The sequence below is a fragment of the Schistocerca americana genome, chromosome 3 (assembly GCF_021461395.2).
Source record: "Schistocerca americana isolate TAMUIC-IGC-003095 chromosome 3, iqSchAmer2.1, whole genome shotgun sequence".
Taxonomy (NCBI): domain Eukaryota; kingdom Metazoa; phylum Arthropoda; class Insecta; order Orthoptera; family Acrididae; genus Schistocerca; species Schistocerca americana.
Genome location: NC_060121.1, coordinates 594,151,634 through 594,165,898, shown reverse-complemented (window position 1 = coordinate 594,165,898; position 14,265 = coordinate 594,151,634). Strand labels below are relative to the sequence as shown.

Below are 14,265 nucleotides of genomic sequence, written 5' to 3'. Positions count from 1 at the left end.
TTCCATTCATCGATGGTACTGAATTCAGTTTTCGTGAGAGTCTTGGCTGTTCGCGTCTGTGACATTTCATAAGTCACACGTGTCCTCTGGGTGGTACCAGCGAAGTCACTTCGCGGCAAATCTCTAAAGCCGAGAAACAGAGGCAGCCAGATAATCCCAAAGATTTCCTAGCTAAAATGAATTTGTCACCTCACTACAGAAGATGTCCACCAGTTATCCTGCCAACCTCGTTCTCGGATCACTCAGCCACTGATACATCTGGACATGGTTTGCGAAGAGGCTGTCAGCAACTACGATTTTGTCTGCCACTCAAGCTCAGTTCGACTCTGCGCCTAGCCTGGTTTAAACCGTTCTTGATGCTGTAGGTGGTAGCTCTGTGTACTAAACTTTGACCCGGTATAGCCCCAAATCAACAACATATTTATCGTGTTTTCTTCGAACTATACTGTACACGCAAAAGAAGTAAAATTTACAGAATGAGATTTTCACTCTGCAGCGGAGTGTACGCTGATATGAAACTTCCTGGCAGATTAAAACTGTGTGCCGGACCGAGACTCGAACTCGGGACCTTTGCCTTTCACGGGCAAGTGCTCTACCAACTGAGCTACCCAAGCACGACTCATGCCCCGTCCTCGCAGCTTTACTTCTGGCAGTATCTCGTCTCCTACCTTCCAAACTTTACAGAAGCTCTTCTGCGAACCTTGCAGAACTAGCACTCCTGAAAGAAAGGATATTGCGGAGACATGGCTTAGCCACAGCCTGGGGGATGTTTCCAGAATGAGATTTTCACTCTGCAGCGGAGTGTACGCTGATATGAAACTTCCTGGCAGATTAAAACTGGCAGAAGTAAAGCTGTGAGGACGGGGCGTGAGTCGTGCTTGGTTAGCTCAGTTGGTAGAGCACTTGCCCGCGAAAGGCAAAGGTCCCGAGTTCGAGTCTCGGTCCGCCACACAGTTTTAATCTGCCAGGAAGTTTCAACTAAAATTTAGTTATTTGCATCTGTGTAGAAGAGGTGTATTTATACCGAGTGGTTATAATTAAAGTGCAGCAACTGACGTACGTCCAGTGTGGGCTGTAATTATAGTATGACAGCGAAACTTGGTAGATATGCTAAAGCGTTAATGCGGAACCAATTTCACCGGCGAAAGTTAATTCCAGTTTTGGCCACCAGGTGTAAATCTGGCATTTTACGCTGTTTGTATGACAGTATGACGTCTACGGCGTTATTTTACAAACCATAACGTGAGTGAACATTATGGCTATGGAGAAAAGAGACCGTGCACTGTTAGTGAAACAGTTTTATGTGAACGGCAGTAATTACAGCGCAGATTGAGACGGTATCGCCGGCTGGAAAGTCTGAGAAGACGCCCGATGTCATTGGATGGTTTAAAGATGATGATAACGAAATTGGAAAACACAGGTGAACCTGATGTGGCACCTGGAAGAGGAAGTCGTCCTAGCCCGTGGAAGTTAGTGTCGACGTTGCTGTTGTTTTTGAGTGATCATGCAGCACGCGTCCCGGGTAGTGCTACTGCTCGTGCAGTGTCAAGAGAATTGTTCGTCCCCTGTCAACAGCACGGAAAGTTATGCGGTCTATTTTACACTGGTACCGGTACAAGATACAGACAGTGCAGCAACTGAAACATGACGATCCGTAGCAACATTCTGAATTCGCTCTTCTGTTTCTGGCACGAATAGAAGCTGATGATGTGTGGGCGGGCAATATTCTATGGAATGACGGGGCATATTTTACGCTACGGAGGAGAGGGAATACACAGAACTGCCGAATCAGGGGTATTGTTAAACCACGTATTGTGCGCAAAGAGCCACTGCACTCGCCGTATGTGACTGTGTGGTGTGGATTCACAAGTACCTTTATTCTCAGTCCGTTCTTCTTTGAAGAGAATACACCCAGAGGGCCTGTCATGTGGCTGCACGTTATCGAGATCTCCTTGTGCAGCTGTGATTCCTGCTTTAGAAGAGGGCAACTGTGTCATGCAAGATCGAGCGACACCTCATATTGCTCGCCCAGTGAAAAATCTGTTTCATGCAGAGTTTTTCCAGATGCATGACATGCAAGATTACCTGATCTGAATCAAGTGACTTCTTGCTCGTGAGATATCTAGAAGAACTCCTTTACGTCCGTCTCTACCTCATCTGAAGACCAGTATACAAGACAACGTTGCTAAGATTCCACCGGAACTGCTGCGAGCAACGGTTGATCGTCTTACAGATGCAGAACTCGTCGACGTCTCTGGTGCTCTCACTGAATAAATTGTATAAGCGGCGGTTAATTATAACATCAACATTAAGTCTTTCTCACTTGTTTGACCTTTCCTGCCCACGTCCCGTTCCTAATGAATTACATTCAGACGCATTTCCATACATCTTTCTTGCACTCACATCGCCAGATTAGCACCTGGTGTCAAAATTTGAACTAACTTTTTGCGAGAGTCAATCGGTTCCGCATTAATGCATTAGCATATCTACCAAATTTCGCTGCCATAGGATAATTACAGCCCACACTGGACCTTCGTGAGTAGCTGCTCTGTAATTATAACCGCCCGGTGTCACCTGTTTAGATCATAAAAGAACAAATTTGAGAAAGTTGCCAAAGAATAAGTAGAGTCTTCGGATACACGCAATTCTAATTTCACTCTCTCTCTCCCTCGCAAAAATACTTTATATTCAATGGACAAAGTCCTTCTTTCCGCGTTATAGTAGAATCAGGACCCTCTGTCACGGTGGGTACCGCCTACACTACAGTGCTGCGTCAGTGCTCGTTGAGTAGCGGCAGTAAAGAGGCGGTGGTGAAATCACAAAACGGTCAAGGCCAGCAGCTCGGCGCATGAGCAGAGTATCGGTGTGCATGTAGGCCGCAGACGATCCTCCGATGTGCCACTGAGATAGATAATTAATACTAGCCGCCCGACAGCGCTCGCAGGTGAGCAGTTACGCCTTCTCACTTTCCAGTTCATCACTCACTGAGGTGCGTTGCACACACATGTCGGCCGCGGGGCCGTGGCGTGCGGTGTTACACGCAGTTGCGAAACGAACTTTCACTACCTGACGCGAGAGCAACGCACCTGAAGTGGAGGTGTAAAATATGCAGCAACTGAACTGTGTCGCCTCTCCGTCATTTTCACCAAGCAAATAATATGGCGGGCCGGCCGAAGTGGCCGTGCGGTTAAAGGCGCTGCAGTCTGGAACCGCAAGACCGCTACGGTCGCAGGTTCGAATCCTGCCTCGGGCATGGATGTTTGTGATGTCCTTAGGTTAGTTAGGTTTAACTAGTTCTAAGTTCTAGGGGACTAATGACCTCAGCAGTTGAGTCCCATAGTGCTCAGAGCCATTTGAACCATTTTTTAAAATAATATGGCGCTGTTAACATAAATTCCAATGACACTGTTGGAAGAGCGATGAAGATGTATTTCAGATGATTTAAGCCTCTAAAGGACCCATAAGTAGTCTGATTAAATTAGTTGGCATCATGTTCCAGGTACAAATGTGCCACGTTGTCGCGCCAACTAATGCTGAATTTTTTCCGTCCAGGAAACAGTCCCAAGCTCATGACGTCATATCTCTAAAAACTATTAAACTCAGCGAAATATTTTTTTTTCCTTTATTACCTTAATATCTTGTGCCACTGGTCGTCTACCGGGCAGAGCACTAGGCTCTGGCGTTGTTTTCCGTTCGAGTACCTCCAGGACGGCGCCAGACACACCCAGTGTACTGTAAAAAATGGTACTGGCCATCTTCCCCGTGGACAAAACAAAAGGCGGCCGCGACGAGGGACTCGCCACCCCCCCCCACCCCCCCCCCCCCCCCCAACCCTCTCTCCTTCTGCCACGGCGCACAATGTGCAGACTCGCTTTCTACATATCTACATACATACTCCGCAATCCACCATACGGTGCGTGGCGGAGGGTACCTCGTATCACAACTAGCATCTTCTCTCCCTGTTCCACTCCCAAACAGAACGAGGGAAAAATAACTGCCTATATGCCTCTGTACGAGCCCTAATGTCTTTTATCCTATCTTTGTAGTCTTTCCGCGAAATATAAGTTGGCGACAGTAAAATTGTACTGCAGTCAGCCTCAAATGCTAGTTCTCTAAATTTTCTCAGTAGCGATTCACGAAAAGAACGCCTCCTTTCCTCCAGAGACTCCCACCCGAGTTCCTGAAGCATTTCCGTAACACTCGCGTGATGATCAAACCTACCAGTAATAAATCCAGCAGCCCGCCTCTGAAATGCTTCTATGTCCTCCCTCAATCCGACCTCATATGGATCCCAAACGCTCGAGCAGTACTCAAGAATAGGTCGTATTAGTGTTTTATAAGCGGTCTTCTTTACAGATGAACCACATCTTCCCAAAATTATACCAATGAACCGAAGACGACTATCCGCCTTCCCCACAACTGCCATTACATGCTTGTCCCACTCCATATCGCTCTGCAAAGTTACGCCCAAATATTTAATCGACGTGACTGTGCCAAGCGCTACACTACTAATGGAGTATTCAAACATTACGGGATTCTTTTTCCTATTCATCTGCATTAATTTACATTTATCTATATTTAGAGTTAGCCGCCATTCTTTACACCAATCACAAATCCTGTCCAAGTCATCTTGTATCCTCCTACAGTCACTCAACGACGACACCTTCCCGTACACCACAGCATCATCAGCAAACAGCCGCACATTGCTATCCACCCAATCCAAAAGATCATTTATGTAGATAGAAAACAACAGCGGACCTACCACACTTCCCTGGGGCACTCCAGATGATACCCGCACCTCCGATGAACACTCACCATCGAGGACAACGTACTGGGTTCTATCGTACCGATGCTTTAAAACCTGGTCTAATAGATAAGGATACAAATTCTACAGAAACGTATTCTTTTAAGATTTTTGGGGTTGCTGATTACGAATCTGTCGGATTACAAAATTCAAAATGACAGAATTAACATAGTGGAATAAAAATATAAATTTACGGAACTCGAGGAAAATATCGCATGTAAGGTATTCCGAGGTCGTTGAGAAGGAGTTACAAGTCTGGGTTGTTGTACTTAAATGTTTTATTCCATATTTTACATATTTCAACAGAAACTGTATACACGTTTGTAGCTTGTGTCATTATTGATGTCAGAAGTATTGCTGTAGGGTTGCCCAGTGGGAGGTGGTTCGAAAAGCAGATGTTTTACCTCAGATGGCATATGTTTCTGTTCTTCAATAGCCGTTTTCTTGAAGCTAGAAATAAGTTGATCCGAAGCTGCCAGAAGCGAACAGAATATGTCCCGCATAGTTCTCTAACGGGAATATTTTAGCGTAAAATCTTCTCTGTAACTCCGGCCGGATAGTCTTATTCCGAGACTTCCTATAATTCATCACCCTAAAATAAGGCACAACGTGTGGAAATGAACGATAATACGAACACCGACGTACTCACCAAAAATGTAATCGATCCGTCGAACGGCTGTTCTTTGGTAACGTCAAATGCGTCGCATTTCCGTTGAGCTGTTTCTACCCCATCCACAATTATGGCAAAATTAATCGCAGTTGCATTTCATTAGCAGGAGTCAACTGAAACAGACTGACCACGTCCTCAGACAGTTGTGACTGTATATGAGCGACTTGACTGCCAATATCTGCGGCTCATTCCTCTTGCACTGAGTCAAATATTTGCCTACGTCTGTGGGGTTTCGTGAATGGGAAGTGTATGATGCAAAAGACATCATTCAAAATGTACGCCACAAAACTGTCTACAATACATTGTTTGTTAATTAAGTTTCAATTCAGTAACTAGGCCATTGTTTAATTGATTGTTAATTAATTTATTAGTTATAATGCATTGTTGTAGTTGTTTTTGTGGTCTTCAGTCCTGAGAATGGTTTGATGCGGCTTTCCATGCTACTCTATCCTGTGCAAGCTTCTTCATCTCCCAGTACCTACTGCAGCACGGTGCATTACTGCACGTTAATTTCGACAATCCTGTGCATTACAGCAGAATATTGTGCGCTATAATACAATAGTTGTCTACCGTGTGGCACTGCCGCAGTGGAGACACACAGAGAAAATTTTGTACTCAACGATTTCAGATAATGTCAGTAGTAGTTTTCTTAAGTCGGTATACGCAATTAAAATGGCATAAAATGTCATAAACATACCTCCTGGGGTGCTACAAACCTTATTTTATAACAACAACTGAGCACGATCGGTGTGATATATTAAACAGGCCACAAAACAATATCTGGAAAACGTGTCGTTGTCTGATTCTTTGTTTACCAGCAACTGTTACGGCACGTATCATATCGACTTGCGACTGGAATGCCACCAAAGCATTGGACAAGTGTGCATCAGTGCCATCTACACAAGTTATCGTGGGGCTAATGTCGGAACGCGCACCTTTGTCTATTTATGTTACGTCCAGATTCTGAAGCGAGTTAGTCCACTGTGTGGCGGACAGAAGAGCTACGACCTACTTGCATTCAGGCTGACAGTCCGCCACTGACTTTACCTTTTCACCGAAATACCTTGCTCTGCAGTGGATCTCTCAGTGCCGGCCGTGGTAGCCGATCGGTTCTAGGCGCTTCAGTCCGGAACCGCGCGACTGCCACGGTCGCAGGTTCAAATCTTGCCTCGGGCATGGATGTGTGTGATGTCCTTAGGTTAGTTAGGTTTAAGTAGTTCTAAGTTCTAGGGGACTGATGACCTTAGATGATAAGTCCCATAGTGCTCAGAGCCATTTGAACCAATTTTGATCTCTCAGTAGCTGCCTATCTCAGGGGGTTACTCTATAAAAGCTTCGAAAAACGGTAATTACTTCCTATTTTGTAGATATTTAACTTGCAACAAGTCTTCTTCTTTTTCCTGACCTTCATCGCGTATCTTCACGACGTCGGCACCGTAACCTACATTTTGCATAATTGGTGGTGGATGGTGAACGAATACCCTTCCCGTTGCCACCCTGTTAAGACGTTCGTACATCAGTTGCAACTCAATTCACCATACTATGATGTCATGCTAACGTGATACACTTCTAAATGTAATACGCATTGCAATGTGAACTTGTAGACATACAGGGATTTAAGGGAAATGTTGGGAGGCTTACCGATTTTGTAAAGTTCGTTGTTGATGTCGTATGTGAAACAGAATCGGGAATCAGAACGGGGAACGAATGTTCCAAACGACGGAATGTCCTACAGTGATCCATATGTCACTATGTGGCAGCTTTAGATAACTCAAAAAGTGACAGTTGTTAATACAAACGGAACAGGAATGATTCAGACGTAAAGAAAACTGCTCCTACGACGGAAGCAGGATGTGCGTGATATTGCGTGGCAGAGAAGGAACGTGGACATGTCGCCATGTTTCGTCCTTGAAGAGTCAACAGCATCTACTGTCTCCACGTCACTGTGATTCCAGCTCGCGTCCCGAATGGGTAACAATACTGACATGAAAAAATAATTATTATTACTACCGATCGTATACAATTTAAACAGACGCAAGTCGTAATAATGGCACTATCCTTCAAATTTTAACTATAAAGTAACCATAATTGTGTATATCCGCAGATGTACTCGCAGCTACCTTCATCGCATAGGCTTTTATCCGCAAAGTAATTGGTTCAAATGGCTCTGAGCACTATGGGACTCAACTGCTGTGGTCATAAGTCCCCTAGAACTTAGAACTACTTAAACCTAACTAACCTAAGGACAGCACACAACACCCAGCCATCACGAGGCAGAGAAAATCCCTGACCCCGCCGGGTTCCAAATGGCTCTGAGCACTATGGGACTTAACATCTATGGTCATCAGTCCCCTAGAACGTAGAACTACTTGAACCTAACTAACCTAAGGACATCACAAAACACCCAGCCATCACGAGGCAGAGAAAATCCCTGACCCCGCCGGGAATCGAACCCGGGAACCCGGGCGTGGGAAGCGAGAACGCTACCACACGACCACGAGATGCGGGCAACAAAGTAATTACTAGTGTTGGTATCTACGTATACTCGTACTACGCAGACCATTGCCTACGTAAATGCTGTAAAATAATGTTATTACTGCGCATATTCTGTTTATTGTGACATTTTTACGAAGATGATTTTACACTAGTACCAACTTACGGAATGTCATGTTCGGATCTCCTGGAAATAATAGTACTCTGCATTTTCAGAAAATTCGAAGATGACAGCTAGAATATGTCGAACCTGGTCATCGAGGAAATAAAAATTTTTCAACACGCGATCATGGCTGCAAAAATTCTTATCACCGAATATCAGATCGCGCCCAGCAACATGGACCATATCTGTCTATGTATGGTCAAATTGATATCGAGCTGGGTTACTGGGCAGTGACATGAGACAGTTACTTTCGTCCTTGCGATTTTTACGCCATTGTGTTTTGGGTGGCCTGTTGCAGCTGCCTCATCCTTTAGTTATCCCCCGAACGTGCGCACACGAATACTTATTTTTACATGTAGCTGGAGAACCGGGAATTTTCCTGTACTGAATTTTGGTTAGGATTATATTACGTCGTAAATGTTGGTGGTGAAGTGCAAATTATTCTTAATCAGGTAATACATTCACTTTACAAAGTACTTGTCCGCCCTCTCGCATGTATTTAGCCCAATGGCGGTCGCGGCCGACGAGATTACGATAAAGCGGAGCTCAGACTGCATGTACATGAAATTGGAAATGAATCTTGAAGGTAAGAAGAGGAAGAAGTAGTACTTGAAGCTGGACGGCAGGATAGAGAGAATCGTAAAGAATTATGAAGAGACTGACAACATTAGGCCTTGCTTGAAAGCCATTGCCCATATTCAGAAACTGGACTAAAATACGTTAAAAATATGCATTAAAAAACTATGAAGACCACTGAGTCCTCGCAGATTACTGAGTTAAAATTATTAAAACACTGAAGCAGCATTATCGGCGCTAATATTAAGTTGTAATTTTAAACAGAGTGTACATTAGTTCAGCCTGTTCAGGCTGATTTTAAACACACCAAAATGGTAAATGGTCATTTATCATTTTGACAGTCCAAAGCCTGTGCAAGTGTGATGAGAATCAGCCTTTATTGTAAAAATTAAAGACATTTTCAAGCCTCACAAAAGTATCCTTAAATAGAGCACTTGCCCGCGAAAGGCAAAGGTCCCGAGGTCGAGTCTTGGTCCGTCACACCTGGACATTTCATATCCCTAAATAGCTTAACGATGTAACTAGCTGGTCCCATCTCGGTTCACTAGCGCGTAATCAAGAAGCAGTGAAATTTGGCTTAACGAAACCAACATTAAACATCACTCAAACGATCCTCCTGTAACCAGAATTTACAGTTACATCTAACTTTTTTCAATAGCAATTTCCTATTTAAGTAAGAGCTCCTATTGTTGTCACGTTAAGATAACTTTTTTCTAACTTCTAATATTATGGTCGTACTATTAAATAATTGTGATTTCTAAAATTATTTCCTGAAGCTTTAGAGTCGCAACTATCACCTAAAATATCACGGTTTGTTAAACTAATAGTATACGCTTTTGTAAAAGAAAATGGGAACTGAACCTTTGAATTGCACCTAAAACTGACATCCCAAAACTGATCTGATCCTAAGGTTGACAATTTAGGCACCTCAAATATTTTTCTATTTAAGTTCAGCTGCAAACATTTATAGTAGATGTAAATCTACTTAAGTGCATTTAGATATACTCCTTTAAAATTAAAATTCCTTACTAAATTGTTGATTATCTTTAAACAGGACAGTAAAAGCAACTGAAAATAGGCAAGGAGCTTACTACTAAAAATTAATTGTTACTAAAGAACGTCAGAAACGAATGCATTAGACCTACTTTTCTTATATATTAGAGAATTTTTGAAAAGGTATTTGGTCTTTTTCTCTGTCACTGACAGTTCATTTATTTGATAGTGTAATTTGAGTTGCTTTGCAACACCAGGGGTATCTACTTCTATATTATGTTTGCAGCTGTTCTCATTTCGAATTCTGGAATATCTACCTCGTCTTCTATGGTGAAGGAATTTCGGAAAACTGCATTTAGTAACTCCACTTTAGTGGCACTGTCATCAGTAACATTACCGTCGCCCGTCGCCTTTCCGCTGATTTACTTAACATAGGACCAGAATCTCTTCGGATTTTTCACCACATTTCTAGGGAGAGTTTCGTTGTGGAAACTATTAAATGCATCTCGCATTGAAATCCGCTCCAAATTTCAAGCCTCAATGAAACTTCGCCAATCTCGGAGTTTTTGCGTTCGTCTAAATTATACGTGCCTTTTTCGGGCTCCTGCGGCAACTTTCTGTCGTGTTTTGTGTACCATTAATTTATCTGGTATGAATCTCTCGAGTGCTGTTGATACTATTTCTTTGAGCTTAACCCACATATGGCCTTCACTTACATAGTTTGGAAGGATTGGAGACTGTCTCTTAGAAAGGCGTCAATCGAATTTTTAGCTGCTTTTATAAATAGATATATTTCGCGTTTAGTTTTGGTGAATTTCTTTGTTACGGAATTGAGCCTCGCTACGACTGTGTTTTCACTAATCCCTGTATCCGTCGTGATGCTCAGGATTATTTGTGGCTAAGAGGTCAAGTGTGTTTTCGTAAGCGCCTATTTGTGATGAGACTCAAGTTTTCTGTGAACTGTTCAGCAACTGTTTCTTCTGAGACTGGGGGTCGGTAAAAGGAGCCAGTTACTAATTTATTCCGGTTGTCGAATATAACCTCTGCCCATACTAAGTCACATGAACTATCTGGTTCAATGTCGCTTGTGAGCTGGAACACACATTACATTATTTTTCCTTAAGTTGTGCTTCTTGTTTCTGTTGTAGTGCAGATCATTACAATTACGGATTTTCCCTCCAAAACCTAGGATGCTTTCCCTGTGACCCTGTAAATACCAGAGCTAAGCAGTGTAGAACAACAACGTACGTTACAAGCACAGCATTCTGTATTACTTCATTTCCTTATTTCTAACATTTTAAAATTGTACGTCGACTTTAGATGACATGTCAATCATAGATGTTCATATCTCTATTTAGTGAACGTATTTTCAGCCTTTTTTTTAACATTGTCCCGCTACACTTTATCAGCTAATGTTTCGCCGCAAGGGATATTGGATTTTAGAGAGTAAATTACTATGGAGTATGTCGTTCTTCTTTTAAAACATTCACATACCCATTTCTTCTTTCCTTATTGCCTTTTGGACATGCAGTTGTAGTAATTAAAGTAGGCACAAATGCAGTGATCAAAAAGAAATGATTAGCGTACATTCGCATTCTCTTTACATCGTTCCTTTCTTATTGCTCCCATGGCGATGGACTGTTTCTACCGCAATCAGTAGGCGTGAAAGGAAGCTAGCGTACAGACAGAGGGGTCTATATTTATACTTGGCAAAACTAATTACATACTGACAATCGTCGGTATTGCATTCGTTTCCCAAAAGTTATAAATATTTTGATTTCGGAAAAGAAGCTATGATTTCGCCAAGATGTTGAAGAAGAAGGTCCCTTACGTGCTGGTTCTATGGAGTAAGATGTGGAGACGGCGGTTTGAAAGCGGACAGAAGTACGAGGAAGGGCGTCCCTTCCCTGAGGGATCGCTACTCAAGCTACCTGACGAAGGGGCAAGCGTGGAAAATGTCCGGCGTGGCAAATGCCCGGCATTCGTCCGCTGCGGTGGGTCCACTGCTGTTCTCTCAGAGGGTGGGAGAGTACCGTTAAGCGTCCTTGGACGGGGCTACTCGCTGACCACTGTCCCTTACTTAAATGCAACCCCAAAGAGGGCAGCACTCTCCACCGGCTCTGTTGAACGTAGCGACCGAACAATCACCCAGCCCCTCGATCAGTAAAGTTTCATCGATGTAGGGGAATATTTAGGAAATTACGTCAACCACTTCCGCTTGCATCCAATGTTTCCTCTCGCTCTATCGTTGGTTGATAGCAAACATGTGTAGGGACTGCGATAAGTCACACGTGTCGTCCCGCGCTAAGACCACTGTGCAACGTGAGTGGCGCATTGTCAGAAGAGAACAGCGTGGCAACTGGAAAGGTGCTGCAAAGTTGATGTAAGTGGGGCAGTAAGGTTCTTGAGGGGGAAATGCCTAAATTGCACAGAGATTCATCACGAAAGTCTACCTGTATAAACTTAAGGACCAAATGAAATGTCACGGCCAGCCGTGGTGAAATTATGGCCAGAATTTGATCGAGGCCGCAGAGACGTGGCTCATTCCGATCGAGATGGAAGACCGTCGGCACTGACAACACCACAGACGACAATGTCCAAGTAATGGAGGAACTGATTCACAGCAAGCGCAGATTTTCCATCCATCAATTACGTGCTCATACTCGGAAGCGCAGCTGTTATTCCACACAGTACATGTGTTGCATATGAACACTTTGAGAGATATGGCAGGCATCTGGACAGTAGTCCATTTTGTTCCATTGAAAGAGAGGGACATGATTAATATCCTTTTCCGACGATGAGGACTTTCAGACATCGGTTCCCGAATGGCTTTGTGACCAAGGAGCGGATTTCTATCGTCGCGGAACTGAAATTTAGGTAAACGATCAGACCGTTGTTTACGGATACTCGGTGACAATATTGAAAAACAGTGTCACGTATCTGTGTCACTTTGAAGTATTGTACAGCATTCAGTAAAAGTTACTGTGCCTGCCATAATAGTGTGTAACTTTCTGTATGAAGTCCTCTCGTATATCGCATCCAAATACCACTGTGAAGTGCTTGGCGGAAGGTACTTCCCATTGTATGCTATCTTAGAATTTCTTCCCGTTTCATTGGCATATTCTGAATGACTGCTTAAAAGTTTCCGTGTGCATTCTAACTAGTTTTCGCGGTCTCTGGGAAAGTATCCGAAGTATATTCGTACATTGTTCTCTTAATTCTGGTTTTTGAAAACTTGAGAACAGGATTTCACAGTATAAGTGGTGTCTGTCTTCAAACGACAACCAATTTAGGTTTTCGGTGTTTCCGTGACGTTCTCCCGCGAGTCAAACAAATCTTTGAGCGTTCGTGCTGCCCTTCTCTGCAAGCGTTCTCTATTCCCTGTAAGTCTTATTTGCTGTGGGTCCTTCACGATTGGCCAGTATTCTAATATAGGATACACAACTTCTTTGTTAGACGAGCTGCATTTTTTGTAGGGCAACCACATCTGCCAACTTGCCAGTTAATTGTCCGCAGCTCGTGGTCGTGCGGTAGCGCTCTCGCTTCCCGCGCCCGGGTTCCCGGGTTCGATTCCCGGCGGGGTCAGGGATTTTCTCTGCCTCGTGATGACTGGGTGTTGTGTGATGTCCTTAGGTTGGTTAGGTTTAAGTAGTTCTAAGTTCTAGGGGACTGATGACCACAGATGTTAAGCCCCATAGTGGTCAGAGCCATTTGAACCATTTTGCCAGTTAATCGAAGTTTGCTACTTGCGTTACCTACGACTGAACTAACCTGATTCCATTTTATATCCTCACGAATTGTTACCACTTGATGTTAGTAGGGGGTGACTGATTCCAATTATTACTTATTGACATTGTGGCTACGACATTATTTTTCTGCGTTTTGTGAAGTGTACATTTTCACATTTTTGAACATTTAAAGCAAGTTACAAAAAAATGGCTCTGAGCACTATGGGACTTAACATCTGTGGCCATCAGTCCCCTAGAACTTAGAACTACACTACTGGCCATTAAAATTGCTACAGGCGCAAAATTTAACCGACAGGACGAAGATGCTGTGATATGCAAATGATTAGCTTTTCAGAGCATTCTCACAAGTTTGGCGCCGGTGGCGACACCTACAACGTGCTGACATGAGGAAAGTTTCCAACCGATTTCTCATACACAGTCGGCCGAAGTGGCCGAGCGGTTCTAGGCGCTACAGTCTGGAACCGCGTGACTGCTACGGTCGCAGGTTCGAATCCCGCCTCGGGCATGGTTGTGTGTGATGTCCTTAGGTTAGTTAGGTTTAAGTAGTTCTAAGTTCTAGGGGACTGATGACCTCAGAAGTTAAATCCCATAGTGCTCAGAGCCATTTGAACTATTTCTCATACACAAACAGCAGTTGACCAGCGTTGCCTGGTGAAACGTTGTTGTGATGGAGGAGAAATGCGTTCCATCACGTTTCGACTTTGATAAAGGTAGGATTGTAGCCTATCGCGATTGCGGTTTATCACATCGCGACATTGCTGCTCGCGTTAGTCGAGAACCAATGACGGTTAGCAGAATATGGAATGGGTGGGTTCAG

The 14,265-nt window shown here is 43.7% G+C and overlaps 1 non-coding gene across 1 annotated transcript; it reads right to left on the bottom strand.

Annotated features, from left to right (window-relative positions):
- Positions 1-540: 540 nt before the first annotated feature.
- Positions 541-615, bottom strand: Trnas-uga. Its single transcript has one exon. It is a non-coding gene; the product is annotated as a tRNA-Ser (tRNA).
- Positions 616-14,265: the final 13,650 nt, after the last annotated feature.